This window comes from Phymastichus coffea, unplaced genomic scaffold (assembly GCF_024137745.1).
Source record: "Phymastichus coffea isolate CEN01 unplaced genomic scaffold, Cenicafe_Pcof_1.1 PCOF00026, whole genome shotgun sequence".
Lineage (NCBI taxonomy): Eukaryota > Metazoa > Arthropoda > Insecta > Hymenoptera > Eulophidae > Phymastichus > Phymastichus coffea.
The window spans coordinates 931,045-958,935 of NW_026706837.1; the positions used below are offsets into that span (position 1 = coordinate 931,045).

At 36.0% G+C, this 27,891-nt stretch overlaps 1 protein-coding gene across 3 annotated transcripts in view; it reads left to right on the forward strand.

The window, feature by feature from the left end:
* Positions 1 to 27,891, forward strand: part of LOC131675580 (eukaryotic translation initiation factor 4 gamma 3-like) — a 795,898-nt gene that overhangs the window by 536,236 nt on the left and 231,771 nt on the right. The gene's annotated exons all lie outside the window — the stretch shown is intronic.

Consider the following 27,891-nt stretch of genomic DNA (forward strand, 5'->3'; position numbering starts at 1 on the left):
TGATGATCGACTCCGAAAATTTTGCAGGGACGTACGTTCTTTGAATCGAATTTCTTTCTTTTGGGATGTTTAAAGAAGTAAACTTGTTCTTCTATGCAGAAGTACTATGTGTTCAATCGTCTGTCATAATATCGTTTAAAATGGAATTTCCACTGTATGAGTTTGAGAGCCGTAATTGTTTGGAGTTGTCTAGTGTGGTGGCAGCGTCGACTAGATACTTATCATACGTTAGCAGGTCCTTCTTGAGAAAGAAGCTTAATTATGTGTGTTTACGCTGACCAACTAGTATTTCGTATAGTGAAAATCCCGCAAATTCATGTTCTGCCACGTTATAGGCTTGTTGTGCCAAGTGCACCAATTCATCCCATTGTGGATTGTTTTGCACGTATATCTTTATTATATATTCCTTTATTGTAGCATTTAAGCGTTCTACTCCATCTTGATTTTGTAGGTACATAATGATACTACAGTATTTATTTATCCGAAATATTGCAGTAAAATCGACCTAAAAAGGAAATTACTGGACATTGACTTTCAGAGTAGTAAAGTAATTTTTCAATTATTGTGCGGGATACTTCCTACGCGGTTGCTTCTTATACAGAGATTAATATGCATTATTTCGTCAAAACATCTTGTAAAACTAGAATATATTTTGTTTTTCGATACGTTAATTTAATGGTCTGACATATTTTACATGCACACACAAATTGGCGCACGTTGGCTTGCTTATTTCGTTAGTAAAATTCTGTTGCTATTTATAAATACGTTTTAATAGAACTCTTATGGTCTCCTACTATAAACTACTATTATTCCTCAATTAGACGATAACGATCTTCAACAGACGGAACCGGTAAATTATTTTTAAAATACGCTACAATTATCTCCTTTTCAGCGAAAATCCTATTGAATTGTTCGATCAAACATTTCTAATCCGGTGCAACGAAAGCATAGCTAGGTCGCAAATAATCTCGAATATCATCAAGATGGTTCCTCACGACGAACCCGAATATTTAATATTATGGCTTTCCGGAAGGATGAGCAGAAGGGTGATACGCGTAAGCTTCTAATTGTCACAAACAGCATTATTTCACTTTTGTTTTAAATCACCTAAGGCGGTTTATCATCAGGCAGATCCACGTTGTTTACAAGATTGCTTGCCATTGCTTTGTAGAGCAAACGCGTTCGTATTGATATACCTAAAATCAGCAATAAAACACTATTATTTTATTGCTGATTTTAGGTTTTGTGTCTTAAAGTCTTCTTTTCGGTATTGCTTCTTTGCTCTTTGTTCGCTTCCGAATAGTCTGTCGGAATTTTTGTTTCCTCAGATCTGATTCTAAAATTGTCTAGGTTTGTGGGATTCGGGTAATAATTGGCAGATGAAGTGTATAGTGTACATATTTGAGATATACGTGAATATAGTGATTGCTCTAATTTTCACGATAGTAGTAGTATTCCGTTCGGGATTCGGAGTTGAAGTGAATATATGCTTTACATAGTATTTGTGAAAAAATGAGTAAGCAACCAATTTCACCATATTCAGTATCGGAGGTTAGTATTCGACAGTCGCGACAGTTCTTTATTGCCAAATTTGCTAGTTACGCTGTCCACAACTAGTTGGCGTCATCTTGAGTTTTATGATTATTATAAGGAAGTTGAATAGGTAATTAGCGTTATGAGGGATGGTGTCATTTCTTTGAAATATTAGTCGGCGTTGAGCACATTAATTATGTTCCGTATATGGCACGAAACAATGAATCTCAGAACTGATAAGCGCATATGGTATTTATAAAGGATCGCTGGGTGGCTAAAGAATGGTGCCGGATAATTTTGTAAGTTCATTAGTTAACGTAATCATGTTATTTTGATAACTCGCGTAACTGATCATCAACATATTCGTTGGTTACTTCTAAATCCATAATATCACTACTATGGCTATGCGGCGATGAAACGTTTGGAGTGTCGATAATATGATTTCTTTTCTTCTTGGGTGAAAGTGTCTCCACATCAGCGATTATAGCAAAAATTCTGAAAGCGCTAATATAGACTTTAGTTGTTCAATTGCGTGCTCGTGACAACCCTCTTGTATTTTTACTGATAGTTTGCTGCGATGTCGGCTGTAGAAACTCTGTTATTGGAAGCTGGTTTCGTCCAGGCATTTCATTATTAATGATTTATAACTTTCACTTAATTATTTCAAAATTCCTTCAATTCTATTCTTTTGCCGTATGCTTCGACGATATGAATTTTTACTTATACGCTATATAATTATGTATGACAGATTGCTGGTAAAGGGGATGATAGTATCATAATCATTTTTATAAATGTTTTCTTCCTCAGGAAACAGCGTGAGCCAACAAATTTTTATCGTACGTAAAATTTTATGTATGTAAAAACTTTTCTGTACATTACGGACCGCTAGAAATTCGTTCTTGAAGTATTAGACTTCTTCGTTCGTTTTATTATTTTTCTGAGTCTTCTACGTAATGTATAATTCTTTTAATGGCGTCAGAGAAGCGTAGTTTCGTGTGAATGTCATTTACTGCGTCTTACGTAGTTTGTTGCTTCGATAGATTGACGCTCCTACCATGACCCGTTGGCAATCTTATAAGTCTTGCTTCTTTTATTTCTTCGAGTATAAATTTTATAACTTCGTTATTCTCGGGTGATACATATACGAGAGTCGTTTGAAAAGTCCGTGCAAAAATAAAAACTGCTTGATTTTTTTTAATAAATCTTTTTTATTTTTCAACATAGTATCCTTTTAGGCTTATACACTTCATCCAACGCTGCTCTAGTTTGTTAATCCCTTCCAAATAATAGGATTTGTCCAAATCTGTAAAATAGGCATTCGTTTCTGCAACCACCTCCTCGCTTGAATAAAATATTTTCCCCGCCAGCCATTTTTTCATATTAGGGAACAAATAGTAGTCCGACGGAGCTAAGTCTGGAGAATAGGGGGGATGTGAAACGAGTTGGAACCCTATCTCCATCAGTTTTGCGGCCATAACTGCTGAGGCGTGAGCTGGCGCATTGTCGTGGTGGAAGAGGACTTTTTTGTGGGCCAATCGTGGACGTTTCTCTAGCAACTCGGTTTTCAAACGATCCAATAACGATGAATAATATTCGCTTGTAATGGTTTTACTCTTTTCCAGATAGTCGATGAAGATTATTCCTTGCGAATCCCAAAAGACAGTCGCCATAACCTTCCCGGCCGAAGGAATTGTCTTCACCTTTTTCGGAGCAGATTCCCCCTTGGTAACCCATTGTTTAGACTGTTCTTTGGTCTCACGAGTGTAGTGATGTATCCACGTTTCATCTACAGCGATGAAACGACGCTTAAAGTCTTGCGGATTTTGCTGGAACAGTTGCAAACCATTCTTCCAACACTTCACACAATCTCGTTTTTGGTCAATCGTGAGCAACCGCGGCACCCATCTAGCAGATAGCTTTTTCATGTCCAAATGTTGGTGCAAAATATTATGTACCTGTTCGCTCGAGTTGCCTACAGTACTAGCAATCTCACGCACCTTCACTCTTCTGTCAGCCATCACCATATCATGGATTTTATCAATGATTTCTGAAGTGGTAACCTCAACAGGGCGTCCAGAACGTTCAGCGTCTTTTGTGCTCATATGGCCACTCCAAAAATTTTGAAACCACTTATAAACCGTTCTAATCGAAGGTGCACAATCACCATAAAGTTTATCAAGCTTCTGTTTAATCTCCTGAGGCGTTTTGCCTTTGAAAGAGTAATGTTTAATCAATACACGAAATTCTTTTTCGTCCGTTTTTTTACAACCACTCGATTTCTTTGATTGAAACGAATGTAAAACGCAAAGTAACTGACCGATCTGGCTGAAACTTGGTGTGTGCTCTTCCAAGATATGCCACTAACTAAAAATAACCTTGATACGCACTAGTAGCGCTATATCTCTGACTTTGCACGGACTTTTCAAACGACCCTCGTATTCTATATTGTTTATTCATAGACAGTTTATTCGTTCCTTCCGGTATATTCGTTTCGTTTCGTATCTATATGAAATGATATCTTTTCTTCTCATATCACTCCCTCGATATTGATGACGAATCGTGCTTTCTTCTTTCAATCGGTAGTGGTATCACTGTTCCCGTAAGAACAGGTAACTGACGTTTGATGGCGTTTGCAAGTTGTAATGACGATGTTCCTACTAACGATTGCTGATCGAGGTTAGTATTCTGATCTGTACTTTTCATTAGTAATTTTTCATTTGTAACTGGTTTTTTATCATTTGTTCCTTTGTCGTTAATCGTAATGTTTTTCAAGAAGCTGTCGTTTTAAATATGTTGGCAACTGCTTGTACGAAGTCGAAACAGCTCTTTGTTCAAATATGAGATGTCTTCTCGTATTGTTCGTAATTTATGGTCTCGGCATTATGGTGTTCGGTTATCTGTACTTTCGCGACCATGCTCCTTTTCCAGCTTTGACGAACTATTGGATTGCCTTTATTAGCTTGGCTTATAATAGTTTCGTTAAATTCCATAGCGTTAGTTGTTTCGTTTATTGGGTATTTTAACCCGGAATTTTTTTTATCTGTACCTACCTCAGTTTTTGTTATATTTACCTACGTCTTACATTATGTTTGCGTTTCATCCTTCGTTCTCAATCTTTTCCGAAGTTAGCGTCACTTTCCATTTTCCCTTGTGCGGGTTTCCAGAGCTTGTTACGTTGGATTGTTCTCGAGTTTTCTAATAAATTTGCGAGAAAATGAACTCGGATTGATGAGCCAAGAATTAATCCTGAACTTTCTTGTTTATTGACAAGGTGATATAATGCTACTCGTGGCCGTTTAGGATTTTTCTTCCCTTCGACCATGACTAGACTGAACGAGAGTGTGTCGGCTTTGACATTGTGATTGCGCGGGCAATAAAAATATCAAACTTCCAGATTATTAATTGAGCCTTTAGCTTATTAAATCGGATTATTTTTTGTTATGTGAAAGTATTTGAGTGGCTTGTGATCTGTGCCTATTATAAATTTTGATCCATACGAAAAGTTCTGAAATTGCTAAGTGGTATAAACTATTGCGCACATTTCTCTATTGTAACTTGGATCCCTTTAAACAACTTGATACGTAAGCACAGATCCTATCTGAACCCAAGCGACCTTGCTTCAGTATAGCTTCCAAGGCAGCGTTCGTGATAATAAAATCCTTGATCATGTCGGCTGCTATCAGCTGCTGCTCGCTGTACAATATATTTTGCAGCTAATCGAATGTCTTGTTGTTCTTTGCACCATTCAAATTCTTGAAATTGTGATGTCAAAATAAAATATAGCCGAGCTATCCTTACATATCCATTGATAAACTTGCAATAATATCCAGTTAGTCCTAGTAGTAATTTTACTTTCTTTGCATTCATAGATATTGGGTAGTTAGGGAAGTTGTATTTGCCTAGGATTTAGTTTAGTATTGCTGCTGCCGACTATATGGCCGAGTACAATGGCTTGTCTGCAGAAGTTGGCATTTTTTAGTCTCAACTAAGGTCCGCTTGCCCCAAATCCTTCAATAATGGTCTAAATTGCTCATCGTGTTCGTAAAGCGTTTGTGTAAATACTACTACAGGGTCCAAGTAAATGTAGAGTTCGTGACCTTGAAGGCCAGCCAACATCAAATCCATAAGATACTGAAATGTTTTGGACGCATTTTTCAGCACATGCCTATTCGATTATATTGGAACTGATCTCGTGGGCCCGAAAATGCTGTTTTATTAACATCTTTCGGATCCACAGGTACTTAATAAAATTCACTTTTCATATCAATTAACTAGATGAATTACGAGTGACCACGATTTCAATGGTATCCTTCGTTATGGAAAATAAATAACCATCTCCGATAGTAATAACGTTCAGCTGACGGAAATCTGTGACCGTTCGATATCTTTTCTCACCAACCGGCTGTGCGTGAAGGTCATATTATAGTCAACTGACTAGATCCCTCAAGGGGTTGGTTTGAGTATTTGTAAACGAAAAGAATCGATACAGCCTGCGCTGGCGTTTACTTGACCCAATATTTCATGCAAACGTCCCATCCTGCTAGTTCTTCCGTTTTAGTCGGAAAGTCGTCAGACACAATGTGAATTAAATAATACATTTCTCGGAGGCTAACGTATAGTGTAACTAATGCAATTACTTTTGCTCCGAAAGTCACACCCGATATATTTCCTATTTCACGGTTATTGACATAAACGTTTTGAAGCAACGCTATGTAATTTTATAGTTAAAATTTGAGCATCTATATCTGGCCCATTCTCGCTTACGGCGAATGCCTCCAGACCTATATGTCATCGATTTTCATGAAACTTGGTAGGATGATTGTTTATATAAAGAACAATATCCGTACAAATTTTTAGGTCAATATATTAATTATTTAAAAAGTTATTAACAATTAAAAAATTTCAACGAATTTTTTTTTTCTATTCATATCTCGCTAACCGCAAAAGCTATCGACACGAATGTTTTTTTTAAAAATACGTACAAAACTACATACTTTTAAGATAATAATATAGAAAACCATTTTTTTTATTTTTTCAAATGTTATTAACTTTTGAATATAAAAAGTAAATTTTTTTCGATGACGGTAGTCTTGGATTTCAAAAATTCTTTTTCCATTGTATTCCTTGGCCCTTTTTCTATGAAAAACTGTTTTAACATTTTTGTAATCGGCACTTCCAGCCTCGTAATAAACAATAAACTAGTGACGGCGCCGACGCGCCGTTCGGACGGCCGCAGACGCTCGAGCGGCACACTAACCGATTGTAGCTTTCTTGTTGTATTTGTATTTTTTTTTACTACAATTTGGTCTTTATTACCTCTATTTTATGATACTATTGTTAACCTAATATCAAATAAATTCAGCTTTTGTATTAGTGATACAAATCTATAATAATTAAGGGCCCTAAGACGCGCCGCTTGGCGTCAGGCTTAAGCACCTGGCAATTAGCTGATGCCGCACTAATGACAGTTCTAATTTATGGCCTCATAGATAGTGTAGGTGATAATGACAATATTTATTATTAAGAAAATTTGTAGGTGTGAGGTAGGCTGGCTGAAATATAAGTCTCTGAGGTTCGTCCTCCAAATTTAGTTTTCTCGTGAACGTTCACGTAGAAGGTTGTGTCTGCCATTCCAGTGAAGTTTTGTGCTTTCAAAATGGTAAGAAAGATCCTCATACGCATTAAATATTGCAAAAATATTGTTGATAAACATGAAAAAGCCCGTAGAGGGAATTTCAAAAAATTGTCAGATGGGATCTATGCTGCCTTTTCTTCATTTTTGCAAAGTGGTTAATTTTTGTGTGAAAGTTGCCGAGTAGTATGTTATCGGATCATGAAAAAACGAAAAAATCTGATCAATAATAATCAGACTCCACGTTCGATAGAAGATTATGTGAGAAATATACAGCAAGAAAAGCAGAGCAAAATTGAATCAGAAATTAATAGATCTGTTTCTCCAGTAGGCCAGGAAGGTGAGCCGATGGAGATAGACTCGTGCGATTCGGAATCATTTCAAAATCCATTCATTGATACTGATGACACTAGAGACGAAGATTTTAGTTTAAGTTTGTGTCAGCAACAAAATGAAGTGCTTGAAACAGTGAATAAATTGTGCAAACAATTGAACATAGATATTATAAGCACAGCCGATAAGAAAAATTCTGAAGTTATACAGAAAAAGCTACATACGAGGTGTGATCAAAAAGTAAGGTGAATTTTTATTTTTCTCAAAAAATATTTATTTATTCATCAATTTTTATTTTATCTCCTTCAAAGTAATCCCCCTCGGATATAACGCACTTGTGCCAACGCTTTTTCCAATCCTCAAAGCATTTCAAAAAATCATTTTTTGTGATCTTGTTTAGTTCATCCTTCGATGCCGTCTTTATCTCCTCAAGACGCCGTCCTTTCATGGGCCTCTTCAGTTTTGGGAACAAGAAGAAGTCACAGGGGGCCAGATCTGGGGAATACGGTGCCTGTGGCATCGTTACTGTGTTGGTTTTAGCCAAAAATTCGCGCACAAGCAACGATGTGTGAGCAGGGGCGATATCATGGTGCAAAAGCCAATTTTTATTTTTCCACAAATTCGGACGTTTCTGGCGGATTGCTTCGCGCAAATTGCGCATAACTTGCAGGTAATATTCCTTATTTACTATTCTATCCTGTGGCAAGAACTCATGATGCACCACGCCCCTGCAGTCAAAGAAAACTGTAAGCAAAACCTTTACATTTGATCGAACTTGGCGTGCTTTTTTTGGTCTTGGTGATCCAGAATGCCTCCACTGGGACGATTGAGTCTTAGTCTCGACGTCATAACCGTATACCCATGTTTCGTCACCTGTTATAACCCTGTTGAGTAAATCTGGATCATCGTTGATGTCATTCAGTAGCTCTTGGGCGATGCTCATGCGACGTTTCTTTTGGTCGAAATTGAGCAATTTCGGAACAAACTTCGCTGACACACGTCTCATGTCTAAAACACTCGTTAAAATTGATTGGCACGAACCAAATGAGATGCCAATATCATCAGCAATTTCTCTAATGGTAATTCGACGATTTCCCAACACTATTTTCTTCACTTCTTCAACATTCTCATCATTTGTTGATGTGCTGGGGCGTCCAGAACGAGGTTCGTCGTCGGTATCTTCTCGGCCTTCTTGGAAGAGTTTATACCACTTATAAACATTTTTTTGGCTTAAAGTAGACTCACCGTATGCCACTTTCAGCATTTCAAGTGTTTTGGAACATTTGATTCCATTTTTCACACAAAATTTAATGCAAACTCTTTGATCCATGTTTTTAGACAGCAGCAAATCGTGGAGCACGCAAAACACTTCTAACCTTGATGCCTCTCACAAACAAACCAAACATACTACAAAGCTGAAATTTGGAACGTATATTCTAGACGAGTGTACCGACATAACCAAATAAAAAAGTCGAAGATCGAACGGACGTAGCCCGCTAAATTTCAAAATTCACCTTACTTTTTGATCACACCTCGTACAGTCACATTAAGTCTCAGTAAGTTATTCCTCAAAGACTCCAAAAATGCCATTACAGATAATCAAAGTGATTTTGAAACAAAATTTATGCAGGATTTAAAATTAAAATACCATAAAGCTGAAAATTATTCAGAAAAAATTAACATTTTGTTATTTGCACCTTCTACTTGGAATCTATCTGAAATGCAGAAAAAAATAGGTTGTACAATGTATGCTGCTCGTGAGTCAAAAAAAATTCGTGAAACTGAAACTATATTTTATCAGCCCGTGCAACGCAATAGGTCATCAGCTCTAACAGATGTTCAAATCAAGATGGTAATAGATTTTTTCTTCAATTTTGAAATAAGTAGAGAATGTCCTGGTATGAGGGATACCAAAACTGTAAAACTAGGACAGTCATCAGAAAAGCTCCAAAAACGTTTACTGCTACACAGTATGAAAGAAATTTTTGCTCTTTTTACTGAGGAACACGGTAAGTTCCTTGGGTTTTCTACATTTTGTCGATATCGCCCTCCGCAATGTATTTTAGTAGACGAATCAAATATGTATGGAACCTCATATTCTTGTTCCTGTACTTCTTGCAATACTTATCGAGTCAGATCTACACACCTTATTTGACTTCCACCTCAATTTTCAACCGACGTTCTTTTTGGTTGTAACTTATCTACTATTTTTTCTTGACAATTTTCGCCATCTTGGATAATTGAAACTTCACTTACCATCTTTTTGATTCGCGTAAAAAATAAAAATAAAAAATAAAAATAAAGATTTGTCCATAACAATGCTACTTGTTTTGGATCATGAAAACCATTTCGTTTTCTCGTTTTTGATTTATTTGCTCGATACCGCCATTAAATATTCGCCATTAAGTTATTCTGGATTGTCGTTACGAAGTTGATCTTGTTGTGGTTGCCGTCCATTTATTCTGCAAGGATAATTATTGGGGTGGTCATTTTGTTACGCATTACTGGAGCCTTAATTTCTATAGCCGAGATCATTGGTGCAATTTTTTCTTTGATTATCATAAACTTGATATCGCCTATTGTTATGGTAACCATAATTGTTGTACCTTGGACGGTTATAATACGGACTATTGTAATAACCGTGCTGTTATAATTATTATAACTTTTTCCACCGCTATTGACGTAGGTACTTTGATTATCTCTATCATTGTTGTAATTGCGACCTCTATTATTGTTGTTCTATAGCCCATTATTGTTGATTCGGTGATTATCACTAGCGATCCCGTGACATTCATGGCGGCCTTGAAATGATCCATTTCTACTATTTCCAACTTCATAACATTGGCCCTCGTTGACAGATGAGGATAATGGCGACAAGCTAGCTAGCGGTTGGTGAAGCGCCGCGTATAATTAAGCATGGTACTTGCATGACTGTGGATATAGAAATCGGCGTGTAGGTCAGGGATCGAGCATTACCTATTATCGCAGTTTCGTACAATTCAACTTTCTTCTTTGATACTAGGTCGCCCTTCGTGGCCTTCTCGAGCGAATTGCCCTCACTGTAAATGTTACCACAAATACCGCAACATCTGTAACTATTTGAATCGAAACATTTTCGTTTGCAAAATGCTTCACTGTGTCCGCCTATTTCTCAATAGTTGTATTTCTCGAAAGCGTATACTGCTCTAATAGCTTAATGACCTATGGGGCTGCTCATATTCATATATAAAAGTTGCATGGAGGGTCATCCCTGATTCAGTATGCGCTGTGCAAAGTACTAAAAAATTTCTATAACCCACTTTGATAGCGTGTTCAAGTTGAACACCTGACTCGTATTAATCTTGTCTATGAAGCAGCGTGCGCCTGTCTTATTTTCAAATGCCACTGTCTCTACAATTGCATCACGAAACATAATCGGAGCTTTTGAGCGTACTTGATTCTCGAGATAGCCCTCTAATCGAAACAAATTATCCTACCACAATCTAATTAGTCTTATGATTGCCCGTTAATCGTTCTCAGTTGGTCAAACTGGTGTTATTATCATAAATATTCAAGATATTGTTTTGCAAGACTTGGACTTTTAATCCGTAGTCGGTAGCGCTCTCGCTTGCCCTCTCGCCTGCGCGTTGACATATTACCTTCAATTATGCCATCGCGGTGTTTGCTCCATTCCGGCTGCTGTATGTACGTTCATATCCTTCAACAGTTTTATCTATGGATCTATACTGTGATATTCTTGTAGCGTAACCATCGAACACCTTATTGCGGAGTTTCGTGGCTCGAGTCCGTACGTGCTGGTTATGTTGTGAATGGTTTTGCAAAAGGGTCCCAACATATCGTGACTGCCCATTAAAATTGGTATGGTGTTACGTTTTTGATGCAATAAAAACGGATATGTTCTAACGCGGCCATTGCCGGTGGACTCCGTGGGCGCACTCATGAATCTAACTTAGATAGGTTGTATCTTCGATGATTGTAATGACTTCTCATATTCTATCCATTGATCGATTTCATTCTCTGCATCGAGGAGAAAAGGCGTATACGCGTGACGATCATAAGTTACACCATGTGGGTAGATTTATTGGTGAATACAACAGAAAGTAATATGTTAGGTTGTTGGATCGCAATTCTGCGATTATAACTTGGCCTGATCGCGGAGGAGGCGAATTCAATGCCCAAGATAGTTTCGGTGGGGTTTGAGTATTAAGAGCGACGCCCGACGACTGGCCGTCATGCATGGTTCGATTCACTTGTTTTGTCATTTCATTGATCGATGTATGAAGCTTGGTCTTTCTCTCAAATCAAAGACTTGTCTCTTTTAAAAATACCACATCAAGTGATGGTTTCGAATCGACAATCGACTAATATTAATGAATCTTAACTGGCGATTGAGCCGGATGAGTATTCCCCACGAAGGTGTATAGAAGAGTAACCTAAATAGAATTCTCCAAAGATATGTTAAACAAGTTGATTTGTATAGTGGTTTATGAAGAGAACTATTCTAATCTGAGAGCTATATCCATGTTGACAAATAAGCTGTATTTATGCAGGATATCCTTCTTGTCCTTTCTTCCTCTTGTGCAGGTTTTCATACTAGTAGTCACAAAGCGCGAGTATTAAATTCGTAAAAAATGAGGGTAAAATTTCTGTATATCCCAATTCCTTTACTAACGAAACCCTACACCTAGCGCAGAAATTTTATCGCGTAAGTTACGAGTTGGGAGTTCTTGTTTCCTAAATTTGCTCTGCAATGACGATAATCGTGAAGACGGTATAAGATCACTAACTAATTTTAGATGAAATATATTTATTATTGCTCCAAAGATAGAGAGATCGCGCTTCTTATTGAAACGACAGCCATTGACTAATACTCGCGCCGTATAATTCAATTAGACTAATGTTTAGCTTAAGCTATGATACTCGAAAAAGATAACCGTAATTCTAAATATAAAGTAGCGTGAATTTTGAAGTAAGGCGTCACGTGTTTTTGATTGAGTTTTACTGAACATACTGATGGAATGTACTGTATGAATCTGGTTATACTGTGTGAAACAATGCATCTGCGCGTCGTGTGCCGTAGACAATGTATCTTTAGTTTCCATAATTTTCATATATGGTATAGTTTGGAGAGAGGCGATTTTGTCTCACGGTCTCATTAAAATATTGCTAAAAGTTTCGACACAATGTTTGCGATTTAGCGTTTAATTTATTTTTTTTTAATTTTGTTTAACGTCGCTCTATTTATGCTCCATCAGTGCGCGATTCATTGTTAATCGGACTAACGATATGCCCCGCTATCTTCGGAAATGCTAAATGCTATGTCGTTACTGCGACTCAACATTTGCATTGGTGGAAAAGGTATCATACTATTTACGCTTTGTGATCTAATACGTAGATATTAGTCAAATGTTTTCGATATACATAACGTGTGACTGACACTAAATTTCTTGCATAATGTTCTAATATATTCATTATTTTGTTGGAAATCAGGCAATTTTTGAAAATATACTATAAAGTCATATTTAACATGAAATAGTATTTTCACTAACAAGTAACACTACCCAACCGTTACTCACCGATCAGAATGAAACTTTGCACATCCATAGAACACTAAAAAATATGGAACCCCTATTTTTTCATTTTCTCGAAATTAGCTTTTAAGGGGTAGAAACCACCCCTAGAAAATGATAAATGCGGTAACCTCCATGAACAAAATATAAAAAAAAATATATATATATCATACAAACTCATTCTTCCAAACCTACCCACAGAACCCACTCAAACGAAACATCCGCCTTACCCCAAATCTTACCCCTTTTCCAAATCATCCCATCCCCTTTACCGAACATAGAGCGTCCAACTAATTAAACATTTTCGTCTTGACTATACCACTCTCACGTAAATCAATCAAACCTTATTATCGCTTCCACATAAACTAACCCCATCACGACCACCCACCCACCCACCCTGGATAGGCTTTCAAGGGGTAAAATCCAACCCCAGATACTTAAACCCAATTTCCTTGATCCCTGAGCCCTGTAACCTGCGAGGCTATAAACCCCAGACCCTTAATCCCAATTTCCTTATGAGCCCTGTAACCTGCGAGGAACTTGAACCCTGAAGGTCATTTTAAGGTCAGGAACAACGACGTGGATGTAGTAAATTCTGTTCCCTTTGGGGTGCTTGTTTCACGTGAGTCCCCTTGCCTCACTCTTTCGGGGTGCATGTTTCACGTGAGTCCCCTTGCCTCTCACGATCAGGGTGCTTGTTTCACGTGAGTCCCCTTGCCTCTCACGATCGGGGTGCTTGTTTCACGTGAGTCCCCTTGCCTCTCACGTACTTCACCTCTTACATACATTACTGTATCAAGAGATATCCTCTATTTTACAAGTTCGTTACAATAATGAGGTGGATTTTCTTCACTGATCGCAAAAAAATGCTGTATGCACAAGTTTTCAGAACACCAAGCACATTTGATAATTGTAGATTGGCAACAAAATGCACATTTTGTATCAACATTCTGAAAGCAGTATTGCACAGGGGTTTGACATTTATTCGGTTGATCTGTCACGTAGCCACTTTTCCACCATCCGTATTTAAACATATTTATGAATCTTGGCGCTGAAAACTGATAATGTGTCAATGACTGTAATTTTAAAATGGTATTTCTCAAATGTAAATTTATTTCAAAATTGTTTAACATTACCATATCAGAAAAACATTTGACGAAATTTTTCCACGGTCTAAAGCCATAGACATCTAACGGTTGGATCATCCCAGTCGTTCCAGCAGATATAGTACGAATTTGGACGACTTTATTTCCTTTATTTATCTTTTCAAATACTTTTTCAGTTTGCCCTGTCCAAGAATCCAACAATAGTGAAGAGTCCAGACCGGCAAAAGAGAGAAAGACTTTTTCAAACCATTTTGCGGCAATTTGAGATGTCAATTTTCCAGAATTAGAAGGGTAAACAAAAATATTATTTGCTGTATATAAATTCTTTCGTACAATTGGTCCAAACTCGCCATCAGTTTCTTTCAAGACTATTAATAAGGGAGAATGGAGTTTGCCATCAGCTGAAATAATTGGTTGTATAGTGTAACTATGGGTTAATCAGTTTATTGATTGAGCAAGACATTCTACTTGTAGTGATCCCTTGATTGACAACGTACGACCTGCATAAGCTTCCAAATTGAATCCCGATTGATCAGAATTATAAATATTGGCTACACCTTTCGATTGAATATCTTTGCGAATCTCTTCTACGAATTTCGAAGCCGACTGTGATAATTCAGAAGCATTTGACAATTGTGCAGTAGTAACAAATTTATTGATTTTTCTAGAGACTATTCTATGCTTCACTTTAAAGCTATGTATCCATTTTGATAAAGCCTTAAATAATTTCGAAGATAACTTTACATTTTCTCTAGCTTCGAGCGCCCACCTTTTCAAATCTGAATCGTGAATCGGTAAACATTTATCAGAAGCACTATTAAACTTTTCTAAAACATACTTTGAAATTTTAAGTAGTTTTTCTGACTTTGATATCCTCCTTTTTCAATTTGATTTTCCCATCTGTACAGCATCATTTGATGTTTTACATTTGCAAATTTACTTTGTACAGATTCAAGACTTCTTCTTTTTCTCTTACCTGAACGCCAGTAAGTGACCGCTCTTATCTTATACTCCAAATCTACACTACCGTCTAATGGCAGATGTTTATCATCTTCATTTGAATCATCAGATTCTTCTAAATGCAAATCATCAACTTCCAATGCTTCAGCTATTACGCTTTCTTCATTGTAAGTCAAACTTTCATAACTGTCAATAAATAATGAGCAATCGGATGCTGTTCTTATAAGATCTGCCAGGTTAGAAGCGAAAGATCGTTCTTCAACAGTTATTCTAGATTCGATGTTATATTCAGCACCGTCGAAAGCAGAACGCAGCAAATTTAAAATATTTTTTGGATTCATCAGCATTTTGAATTTATAAAGGGTCTAGCAGGATAAGATAGTCAAAACTGCCCCGAAGTGATTCAGGAAACTAACTATACTCCCATGTTCAGCATGGAAAAAGACTACGATTTCCAGATTTTCAGACCCCTAAACCCATACGGGGCCCTATAAGGCCCAGTTTTGTCATTTTTGGTTTTTCGACGATATCTCAATCAGTTTTTGAGCTAGAAAAAACTTTTTTTTTTCAAATTGTAGGGTATTTTAAGCCCGATCAAATGGTGCTAGTTTGAAAAAATTTTGGCGCGAAATTCAAATATTTAGAGACGTTCGAAAATTTTGAAATTCGATATTTCCGGAATGGGGACCGACTCAACGCCAAAAAAAAAATATGTTGTTTCTAAACATCTCAAAAATATGTGTGATTTTTCTTAGATTTTTGAAAGTGGTGGAACGACCCCAAAAAAAATAAAAACCAACAAAAAATTTAGTTTTTTGATCCTACAGCCTTGTAGATTAGATCTACGTTAAAACAAATAGCACCATTGCATTCTACGTAAAAAAATACATCGAAAATATGTATCATATGTTTAGAAAAAATTCAAGTCATCATGCAAATCCGTACATGATAAAATCGGCCCTGCCGATCGGCTCCACTTACACTGTAAATATTTATTATTTGTCGATTTAACGTCCTCAAGAGATTGTTTTCAAACATGTTATACATATTTTCAATGTATTTTTTTCCGTAGAATATTATGGTGCTATTGTTTTTATCATAAAATTTACCTCATGAGCGCTCGAGGCCAAAAATTGAAAAAAAAATTAAGTTTTTCGCATTTTGCGTATTTTATGAATGTTGTGTTTTATGAAAAAAATCAGGAACGATATCGTATTTTCCATAAAGAAATACATCGAAAACGTGCATTGAAAATGCGTAAAGGTTTTCTACTCAAGATTTATTTATAGTTGCAAATCATGATATTTGTCTACATTTAATAATATTATTACTTTTTGAATTTTTACAATCTGAGCCGACCTTATAGTATTCAAATTCTGCTAAAACATTTTTAAATTGAGTTTACTATCACTTTAATTTATACTTTTGACGACTTGATTTTGATTTGTAATATTTATGAATTTCATGTTATGACATCAAATCATACCGCACTATTCACCACCAATCTTCTACTTTGAAATTTTTCTGGAATAAATAAATAAAATGGTACAACTTTTTAAAGTTTAAGGCACTGATATTTATTACAAGCTTAAACACATAGGCTAATATATAATGTGATTGAGCTTTACGTATTGGCTTTTCAGTTTATTTATACATCTTATTTAACAATTTACATAAAATAATACCATGACTTTAGTGCAATTTGATTCGGCAGATTTTGACCTTAATAGCTCTATGAATCTTCGTCGCTGTCTTCTTCTATAACGGGAACGACTTCGTTTCGTTCAAAAATCTTGGTGAGATGCTCTGCAGGTCGAAGAATGCGAGACAAATATCTAGCATGAGACAAATAGTAAACAACTGCAGCAACATGAGAGCAACAACCGATCGTTCGCATCCCATTAGCACATTCGCAATAATATCGCTGAATTCCACCACATCCAATTGAATTGGGTTTGTAATCGATGTAACAGTTGTAAGTCTTTTTTTCAATATGCCTCGATCTCACACGCAATTTGAGAATGTTCTCTACATCTTTATGAAACTGCACAGTCATCTCATTATTGTCATCTATCATTTCTGCCAAATAAGAAATCGATTGCTGCAGTTGATAAGTTCCAGTAAATAGCGTAATTAGATCATTTTCTGTCATTTCTGGAAAATCATCCACATCAGAGGAACTCAATTTTGTAAATTCACTCGTTCGGCGACTCCATCTTCCTGTCACTACATCTTCAGCTAAAGTATTTTCCGTACCGTGTTTTGAAATTACTTGATTGAGAATATCTTCATTTGTAGAAGCTCTAGACACCAGCCGTTTCCCGAATTCATTAATTAAAAAACAAACGACTTTACAATAAAGACTGGCTTCGACTAGAAAGCGATTATCTAGTTGCTGGTGGAAAATTTTATATTTTTGAGCCACGGCACCATGAACAGCTTCTACAACCCACCGAATCATTGTAACACGGCGAGAATTATTCGCTGCTTCTGCTGTTAATTGCTTTTCTCCTTGTTTTTTTAAGGATGGCATGAGAACTCGGTATTTCATATTTTCTAATAGTTGCAGTACGTCACGGAATCCACGGTCGAGTACGAAAACGTCACCTGCTTTACACATAAGATTTTTCAAATCATCATTTTCAGTTAGCAGTTGTTCCAAAATCTTGGCATCATTGTCTTTGGCGGAGAAAGGCCCAAGCACATCAACAATATATCCATCAGTAGTACAAATAGTGAAGGGCTTACATAAAGGAAGCTTCTTGTGTCCCGAGTAGGACCTCCTTTGGTATTCGTTATTGGCGCTCTTCTGATGTTTCAAGTAGGTTCCATCACCAACCAATGTGAGATTACTGTCTTTTATATTGTGAAGTTTCTGGAGGAGAATTGTTGAGTGGTTTTCAATCAAGTCATTTCTATTTACAGCTTTCAACCCGAAGCGCGAAGGTAATACATCTTTTTCAAATGATTTTAAAATTGATTTTGAAAATTCAGATACTTGCTGAGGTCGGTCTAGACCGAAGACAGAGCTAATCATTTCGTTTGAATTTCCAGTTCGCAATCTGAATAGAAAAATCACTAGAGCTTGGTTTACGGTGCGATTATCCGTATTCCTTAAAGAAGTCATCATTTCTCGCAATCGAATTAACTGTTCCCAGTTAAGTCCAGTAAAAGTTTGAATTCTTTTTTCAGATATAGCAAAGTCGCCGACTCTGTGATGTAGTTCTCTATCTGAAGTTACAGTGAAAGCTTGGAATAATTTAGTTATGTCATCGACTGTAACCAAAGATGAATGAGAAACGACTGTCAAATTATTTATTTCATCTGCATAGAATTTTTTGTTTATCAGATGAATTGTGCAACATCTATTCCCTTTTGGAATGAAGATTTGTTTTTCAACAAAAACTTGGTGACGCGCTTCGAAAGGTACAGAAATGAACCCAGATTTTTTTCCACACAAACAACAAGAATTATGCGTAGAAGTGATTCTTCTATATGGCAACTCAATGGTCTCTTCTTCTTTTTTATTATCAACTAATAACTTTTTCGATAGTTGGAATGGCGGATCACTATGAGAAGGTTGAGAAGCGACTTCTGAAGATGAACTGGATTCTTGACTTTCAGTTTGAGGAACATGTTCAAGTTTTCTTTGTTTTGACCTTGCGAAACGAGCAGCCCCAGCACATTTTATGCATAGAATATCATTAACCACCACCGTTCTTGCAAAAACATCTGAAAGGGTTGTCGCTTCTTCTTCATTGCTCACAGTCTGTTTGTAGCCAGACATTTTCTTCTTTGCCAGACCACATCCTGCGCAACTATCTCCGACTGTCGTATCAGCCATTGTGAATGGAATCTGAAATGAAAAAAATGCGACCCTCTAGTAATTGTATTTGTAAAGAAGTGATTGCCGTCAGGTGGTAGACAGACAAACGTTTTTTTACGGAATTTAATCTACACGCACATTCATTCTTTTATTTATTTATTTGATAGAACATGTTTAGTAATTGCTTTAATACACCAATATACACAAACATTGGATTTTATTTACATTATTTAAAGAAAATCATATAACCGTGTTGGTCAATAATGACCTTATTTAACATAGTTACCAAATAAATCGTTACAATTTTTTCGCAAATAACATCGCTTATAAAGTGTTTCCTTGGAAAGTAACAATGTTAAAGTAACGGCGTATTTTTTTTAATTTAACGGTTGTAGTTCAACTTTGTTACTTTCGAAAAAAAATGTCAACGACGTTATTTGGTAACGACGTTGAATAACGGCGATAAATAACGCCATTATTTCCTAAAAATGTTATAATTTTTTTTTAATCAGGGCAGCATTAGCACTAATGAGCAACTTTGAAATTATTTCTATATAGTATGTTAATGTCTTATAGGAAACAAAATTTTTTTTTAAATAACGCATATTAACAAATAACGAGGTTACTTTAACGGCATTATTTTCGAAAAAAAATTAATGACGTTACTTTCGGAAAAAAATTATAACGTCGTTATTAACGTTAACGGTAACTTAAACGGTAACTTAACGGTTAAATAAAAATAGTTGAAATTATTTGAGTATAAAACTCAATAGCAAATAAATTGATATAGCCAGAAAGCAGACTTCTGTCGGCTTTGCTCGTCTTTTAGATTAGAACATTATTCATCATTTTTAAGGATTTTTCCATTATTTTTGGTAGACACTGTTTGTTACAACTAATTTATTTATTAAGTCCTACGCACCGTTTTGCGGCCTAATTTTTTTACCTCATTGTTTATTTCGATTCTACCAATTATTAAATTATTTATTGAATTCGATCAGTGCGAAAAGACCGTTTTTAAATAAATAAATACAACTTTTTCTTTTTGTGATTTTTATTCTCGTCCGGACTCTATTAATTAACAAATTCCACACTCTGTTCGCTACACGACATTTATTATTTGTTTTATTAGTTGACTTATTGTTTATTTAATCTATTTATTTTCGTTAATACATTCCAGTTTTTTCCGTCATTTAATTTCTCGCGCGCTTTTATATTTAAATAATTAAAAGTACTGAAAATGGCACACTACATTTTTATTTGTTTAGGATTTTTCATTTATTTATTTATTTATTTAATCATTACCTGCGATAGGAACACCGAGGCGATCGTAACTCTATCTGTTTCTTACGTGACTGTCTTTGGGAGCTGTCGGCTTTGCTCGTCTTTTAGATTAGAACATTTTTTCGTCATTTTTAAGGATTTTTCCATTATTTTCGGTATGTACTCAATATTAAAATTAATTTATTTATTAAGTCTTACCTCCGTCCCGCCGCTTAATCTACTTGTCTCATTGTTTATTTCATTTTTACCGTTTATTAAATTATTTATTAAGTTGTTTAAGCGCGAAAAGCCCGTTAATTGATAGGATTGTTTGTGCTCTATTAACTTGAGTAAGTATATGTAATAGTCAAATAAATACCTACCCTGCCTGCCGGGTAGGCCAGCGTGTGAATAAATACAAAAACACTGAGAAACGCAGTATTTTTGCTTTCGGAGCCTTCTATATGTATTCTAGGCTAAAACCAATAGCACTTTTGTATTCTATGTGAAAAAATGCATCGAAAACATGTATAATACGCAAAAATGCACAATTTCGTCGCTTATACACGGGCTCTTATGGAGAGCATCATAAACAAAACGGTATTATAGAGTGCAAAACTAGTTAAGAGAACTTTTCAAAAAACTATACTAAGGAAGGATAAATATTAAAGAAAGCTGTATGCGAAGTCAGAGTTGCGGTCACCATTGGAAATAATAATTATCGAATTAAAATGCGAACGAAAACTCGAGTTTGTAGGTTATGCGGGGAAGTGCGGGGGGACCCCCCGGCCCTGACTCTCCATGAGGACAGCATAGCATTAACTACCTTAAACTCCCGACCTTCCACATCATCATTAGCTCATACTGGTACGCGGAGGTATGTTATGTTGAACTATGAATTCTCAGTGTATAATGGCACTGATAATATATGTATGATATCTGTTTTCGATGTATTTTTTTACGTAGAATTCAATGGTGCTATTTGTTTTAACATAGATCTAATCTACAAGGCTGTAGGATCAAAAAACTAAATTTTTTGTTGGTTTTTATTTTTTTTGGGGTCGTTCCACCACTTTCAAAAATCTAAGAAAAATCACACATATTTTTGAGATGTTTAGAAACAACATATTGTTTTTTTGGCGTTGAGTCGGTCCCCATTCCGGAAATATCGAATTTCAAAATTTTCGAACGTCTCTAAATATTTGAATTTCGCGCCAAAATTTTTTCAATCTAGCACCATTTGATCGGGCTTAAAATACCCTACAATTTGAAAAAAAAAAGTTTTTTCTAGCTCAAAAACTGATTGAGATATCGTCGAAAAACCAAAAATGACAAAACTGGGCCTTATAGGGCCCCGTATGGGTTTAGGGGTCTGAAAATCTGGAAATCGTAGTCTTTTTCCATGCTGAACATGGGAGTATAGTTAGTTTCCTGAATCACTTCGGGGCAGTTTTGACTATCTTATCCTGCTAGACCCTTTTTGGTCAAACTAAAAGTAGTCTTCAATATATTATTTAACTATTGCTATTTGAAAATCGAACTATTATTTTAAATATGGTAAGAAAAAGAATCAAAACATGACATATGAAGGCTAATTAACAAAGAAAGATTAATAGGTATTTTAAATATCTTTTACTACAAAAATTATTAAGTACATACAAATGTTTATAAAGAGGAGATTTTACTCTAAATGTGTTAAAGCATAAAATTAATCTAGACCGGCAACTTTTTATGAAAATCATTTATTCTTTATAAAGTAATAACTTCGCAGTATCTTTTCTGATGTTTTACCGACTTGTGTTATGGGAAAGCCAGAAAATATAAAAAAAACTTATAGTTTGTGTATTTAAATTATACTAATTATGAATGAACAGTTTTATACTTATTTTCATTTCGAAGTATTTTTATTCGAATTTTTGAAAATACATTATACTTATTAATTAATCAGATGTTTCTCAAACTGTTTTTAAGATTAATATGTTTTAACAACACATAAATTATCAAAAATTATAAAAAACTGATATCAATTCTTTTTCAAATTAACATCAAGGAATTTAATATAACTATAACACAGGTCGACAAAATTTGGCAAAAATATGTTACCAGAACACGAGTATACTTTCCCGAAGTTTTGCCAAGTGCTGAATCCAAATTCGAGGTCAGAATTTCTCTGGTGGCTCAGGCTTTCGAGATATCCTAACCTAAATGTACGAAACAAGCGGTTTTGCCTATTTTTGAGGTTATGTAGCTTCGCAACTTCTTTCCTTAAAAAAAAACACTTTAAAGTAGACTTACACTGTTCTTCCAAATACCGTTGAGTTTGCTTAAATATTTCTTTCAGCCAAAATACTCATTTTTCAAAATATCGAATTTCATGAATTTTCCGAAGATTAAAATATTCGTTCCTATAACTTAAAACGAATATTTAAGGGAGGAAAGATAGGACAAGTCCACAAATCCGGCTCGGGGGTTAAGAAAATTGGGGTTAAGGGTCTGGGGTTATAGCCACGAAGATTATAGGGCTCGGGGGTTAAGGAAATTAGGGTGAAGGGTCTGGGGTTATAGCCTCGCAGGTTACAGGGTTCGGGGGTTAAGGAAATTAGGGTTAAGAGTTTGAGGTCATAGCCTCGCAGGATGCAGAGCTCTCGGGTTAAGGAAATTGGGGTGAAGGGTCTGGGGTTATAGCCTCGAAGATTATAGGGCTCGGGGGTTAAGGAAATTGGGGTGAAGGGTCTGGGGTTATAGCCTCGCAGGTTACAGGGCTCGGGGATCAAGGAAATTAGGTTTAAGTATCTGGGGTTGAATTCTACCCCTTGAAAGCCTATCCAGGGTGGGTGGGTGGGTGGTTGTGATGGGGTTAGTTTATGTGGAAGCGATAATAAGGTTTGATTGATTTACGTGAGAGTGGTATAGTCAAGACGAAAATGTTTAATTAGTTTAGTTGGACGCTCTATGTTCGGGTAAGGGGATGGGATGATTTGGAAAAGGGGTAAGATTTGGGGTAAGGCGGATGTTTCGTTTGAGTGGGTTCTGTGGGTAGGTTTGGAAGAATGAGTTTGTATGATATATATATATTTTTTTATATTTTGTTCATGGAGGTTTCCGCCTTTATCATTTTCTAGGGGTGGTTTCTACCCCTTAAAAGCTAATTCCGAGAAAATGAAAAAATAGGGGTTCCATATTTTTTAGTGTTCTATGGATGTGCAAAGTTTCATTCTGATCGGTGATTAACGGTTGGGTAGTGTTACTTGTAAGTTTCAATTACACAGGTACACGAAGAATCTAACAAGGAAAGGTTTTATGCAGTAGGAAAGCGATTTTGATAAAATTTTTTGAGCTATTCTATGTAAAAAAATATTAGACAGGTGTCTCGTCATTTTGACCAAAGGAATATCTGAGCCGAGAAAAAAATAATGAAAATTTGAATTTTTTACCCATTCATTTTGAAGCTCTCCTTTCGCCCTTTCAATTAGGTCCTTATAGAATAAATTTCATAAAATCTAGCTCGAACGATCGCCCCTTAAAACAAGCATTTTCATTTCCGGTATGCAAAAAATACCACTTTTTCATTACATAATCGGTTATAACTTTCTACCGGAAGCGTATTTTCGGACACATGGGAAATCGTTATAAAGCTCTCTTTTAACTTTTTAGAATAAGCCTACATACGATTAATTTGATTAAGTTTGGCTTTACTTATCGCGCTTTAAATTAAAATGTTTTTACGACTTACAAAAACACAGATACTCTTTAGGATCAAAAGAAAATGATGTTCAATTCATACTTGCTATTTGAATTACTTGCATGATATGTAGGCGACTACCTTCAAGCTAAAATTATACCAGTGTATGTATAGTGTGAATTTGTATGTGTGTTTGTGTGTGTGTCTGCGCGCGCGCGCGCGCGTGTGTGAGTGTGAATTTCATGAAATTACCTGCTGTTAATCATATGAGGTTAAATGGTAAATATAAGCCTGGAAGGACTCTACAGGCTAATCGTATAAAAAAGTGTTTATGTTTTACCATAATGATTTTGATCATTGTATAAAATGAAAATTGAAAGTATTGCATTTCAGACACGTATATTTTCACATTATAATTATTATTGGAAATTTTGTTTTTATACTCGTATATAATAATTATACTTTGTGTTGTTTTCTATGATAGATTAAATATATGGATTTCAATGCTGCAAGTTAAAATAATATATTAATGAAAGTGGACCTGGATAAGGATCATTAGAATTTTATTATTTACTAAATCTAATTTTACAGATTATTCAAATGATTCTATAATCGTTTTGGCACTTTGATGGATGAATATTTACAAAGTAGTACTTGAAACGCTTGTATCTTTTGCACCAAGAACATCAAGTTAATGACAGGGGATGACATACATATTTTTCTTTCCTTATTTCAAATCGGAAGCAAATTTGTTTAACACTTGTAACTCTTTCAATTCTGTGATTAAGCCAGAAGCATACCATGAAATTGTAACATGTTTTTGAAAGACGGAGCACTCAACTGGTTGTGCATCAAGGCATGCTTTTTTATACTGTCATTCCTGGAAGTGATAGTGACCTACTTTTCCAGTATATATGTGGAGTCCTTAATATTTTATAAAGTATTTGATTTTATGATAAAAGTAACGTCACATGGTTGTACTGCAGGTGTACAACCAGCTGGAATGATTTTGAGAGTACACGTACTTTCTGAATCAGTATTTTTAAACTGATCAAATGGTTATGTTTCTTGTGGCCACTCCAGTTGTCCAATAGCAATATAAAATTCTTGCTTTTTACGTAAGGCTTTAGTATGTTTTCTACGTATTCTCAAATATCTTTGATGACAATTTACTAGATTTTGAGTATGTAACAACATTACCATATACCTGCGTTAAGGTATCAATTACCTTCTGAATGATTGGAATACACTTTCCACTTACTTCTTGCATGCATAAAAAACTTATGGTAGTAATGTTCCTGATGTTGTTGTGGTGTACTGTGCTGTGTAAGAGTGTGTTACTTTATTAACGTCTCCAATATACGAGGGTGGTCCGATAAGTACTTAGCCTACAAAAGAAAAACGAAAATTTTGGAAAAGTGGCGTTTTATTTTTCAACATAGTCTCCTTTTAGTTCGATACACTTCACCCAGCGATGCTCCAACTTCTTTAACCCGTTTGAAAAATACGTTTCCTCGAGGTCTGAAAAGTAGGCTTCCGTGGCAGCGATTACCTCCTCATTCGACTCAAATTTCTGCCCGGCGAATGACTTTTTCAAGTTTGGAAACAAAAAGAAGTCGCACGGAGCTAAATCTGGAGAATACGGTGGATGGGGCAGCAGTTCGTAGCCTAATTCGACCAATTTGGCCATGGCGACGGCGGAGGTGTGAGCCGGTGCGTTGTCATGGTGGAACAGCACTTTTTTCTTCGCCAAATGGGGCCGTTTTTTCTGCAATTCGACGTCGAATCGACCCAATAATTCAGCATAGTACAGCCTTGTGACCGTTTTGCCCCTCTCGAGGTAGTCGATGTAGATCACACCTTGTGAATCCCTGAAAACGGTGACCATCACCTTTCCGGCCGATGGGGCAGTCTTCGTCTTCTTCGGAGCACTTTCGCCGGGTAAAGTCCACTGTTTCGACTGTTCCTTGGTCTCTGGCGTATACCAGTAAATCCATGTTTCGTCGACTGCCACGAAACGACACAGAAACTCCTTCGGATTGCGCTTAAACAGCGTCAAACATTGCTCTGAAGTTGTCTCACGGTTGCGCTTGTTGTCCGGAGTGAGCAAACGCGGCACCCATCGCGCCGACAGCTTTCTTATGCCCAAAATTTTATGCAGGACATGACCCACGCGGTCTTTTGAGATGTCTACGATCTTAGCTATCTCGCGCACCTTCAATTGTCGATCTACCAATACGAGATCGTGAATTTTTGTCACGCTGTCCTCCGTGGTAGCCGTTTTCGGAGCACCTGGACGTGGCTCTTCAAAAATCGACGTGCGACCACGTTGAAACTCGTTAAACCAATTTTTGACGGTCGCCATCGAAGGAGAAGAGTCACTGTGCACAGCATCCAAGCGCTTTTTGATTTGGCTGCGCGATTTCCCTTCCAAAAACAAGAATCGAATCACCGACCGATACTGCTCTTTTTCCATTTTTCAAAAATCAACGGACACACTTGCTTTCACACGCTCTCAAAAATAAACTACAACTCTGATCCGGCTGAAATCTTGACAGTAACCATCGAGAAGGTTGTACTACATGATAGAATATTTCTTTTGCGAGAGTGGCGCCATCGGGCGGTGAGGCTAAGTACTTATCGAACCACCCTCATAATTCAACTCTTTTCTGACCTTGAATACTAAGAATTTGATGCACATTGGTACGATATTCACAACCAGATTGATCATTGTCGAGCACATAGTCAAAATTGAAATTAATTAACAAAGGTAAATATTCTTGTTGAAAATGAAGGGCATCGCTTTTCAATCTGTCTATAGATTTTTTCCTGTAGGCTTCACATATCTCGTTAATTTTTTTAACGAATACGACGTTTCGTCTTAAAATTTTTTACCCATGTTGAAGAAGTATTGAATTAAAAATCATCTGATAGAAACTGTGTAATAGCTTGCATACCCCATTCTTGCAAATTTTTTGTTGTTGCATGTGAATTATTCTTAAAAGCTGCATTTAATCCGTCAAGTGTAAATTTTGTAATAGCCCTTTGCTTATATTAATAAGATTCCCCTTTTTTTATGTGTTGTCGCCACTAACGTACAAGGAAACCCCCCCAACCCGACCTCACCGATTTCAATAATCTTTTGATATGTTATAGTTCATCAAAAAATAAGACATACGTATTTTTTTTTATCGGCGGAAAAACACTTTGAGGGGGTGAAAACAACCCTCAAAGTTCACCCCCAAAAATAGATTTTCCAATGTATCTCAGCATCTAATTGATATTTTACGACCAAACAAATTTCATATTACTTCTCATGAGAAAAGCAAACTAGCACATGCAATTCCGACCACAAGGGATGCAACCCTTATTTTTTTTTATTTAAAATACTATCTATTTCATGGCTATTTTTATAAAAAAAATTAAAATAACCCGAAAAAAATTGCAAAAAATATTACCCTACATAAAATACAAAAATAAAGTTAATCTAGTCAAGCTTTTTTTCAAACTACTCCCTTAAAGTTGAAAAACCACCCCTAAAAAATTGTTTTCAATACATTACAGGTGGTGTTGATAATTTAGTGTAAAATACGTTAAGCATCATTTATACTGTACAAACACAACTATCTCGTGCAGTTTCGACCACAAGGGTTGCAACCCCTAATTTCTGTCATCGAAATTTCTACCTTCTTTGTACCTATTTTTGAAGAAAAGTTCATAATGAGCTTAAAAAAATTAGAAAAAATATTACCATGGATAGAATAAGAAAAAAAAATTTACTTCTCATTTTTAAAACCACTCCTAATTTCGAAAAACCACCCCCAAAAAATTGTTTCCAATACATTACAGGTCCTGTTGATAATTTACTGTAAAATACGTTGCTCATCACTTATAATGTACAAACACATTTATCTCGTGCAGTTTCGACCACGAGGGTTGTAACCCCTAATTTATGTCATCGAAATTTTTACCTTCTCCATTCCTAT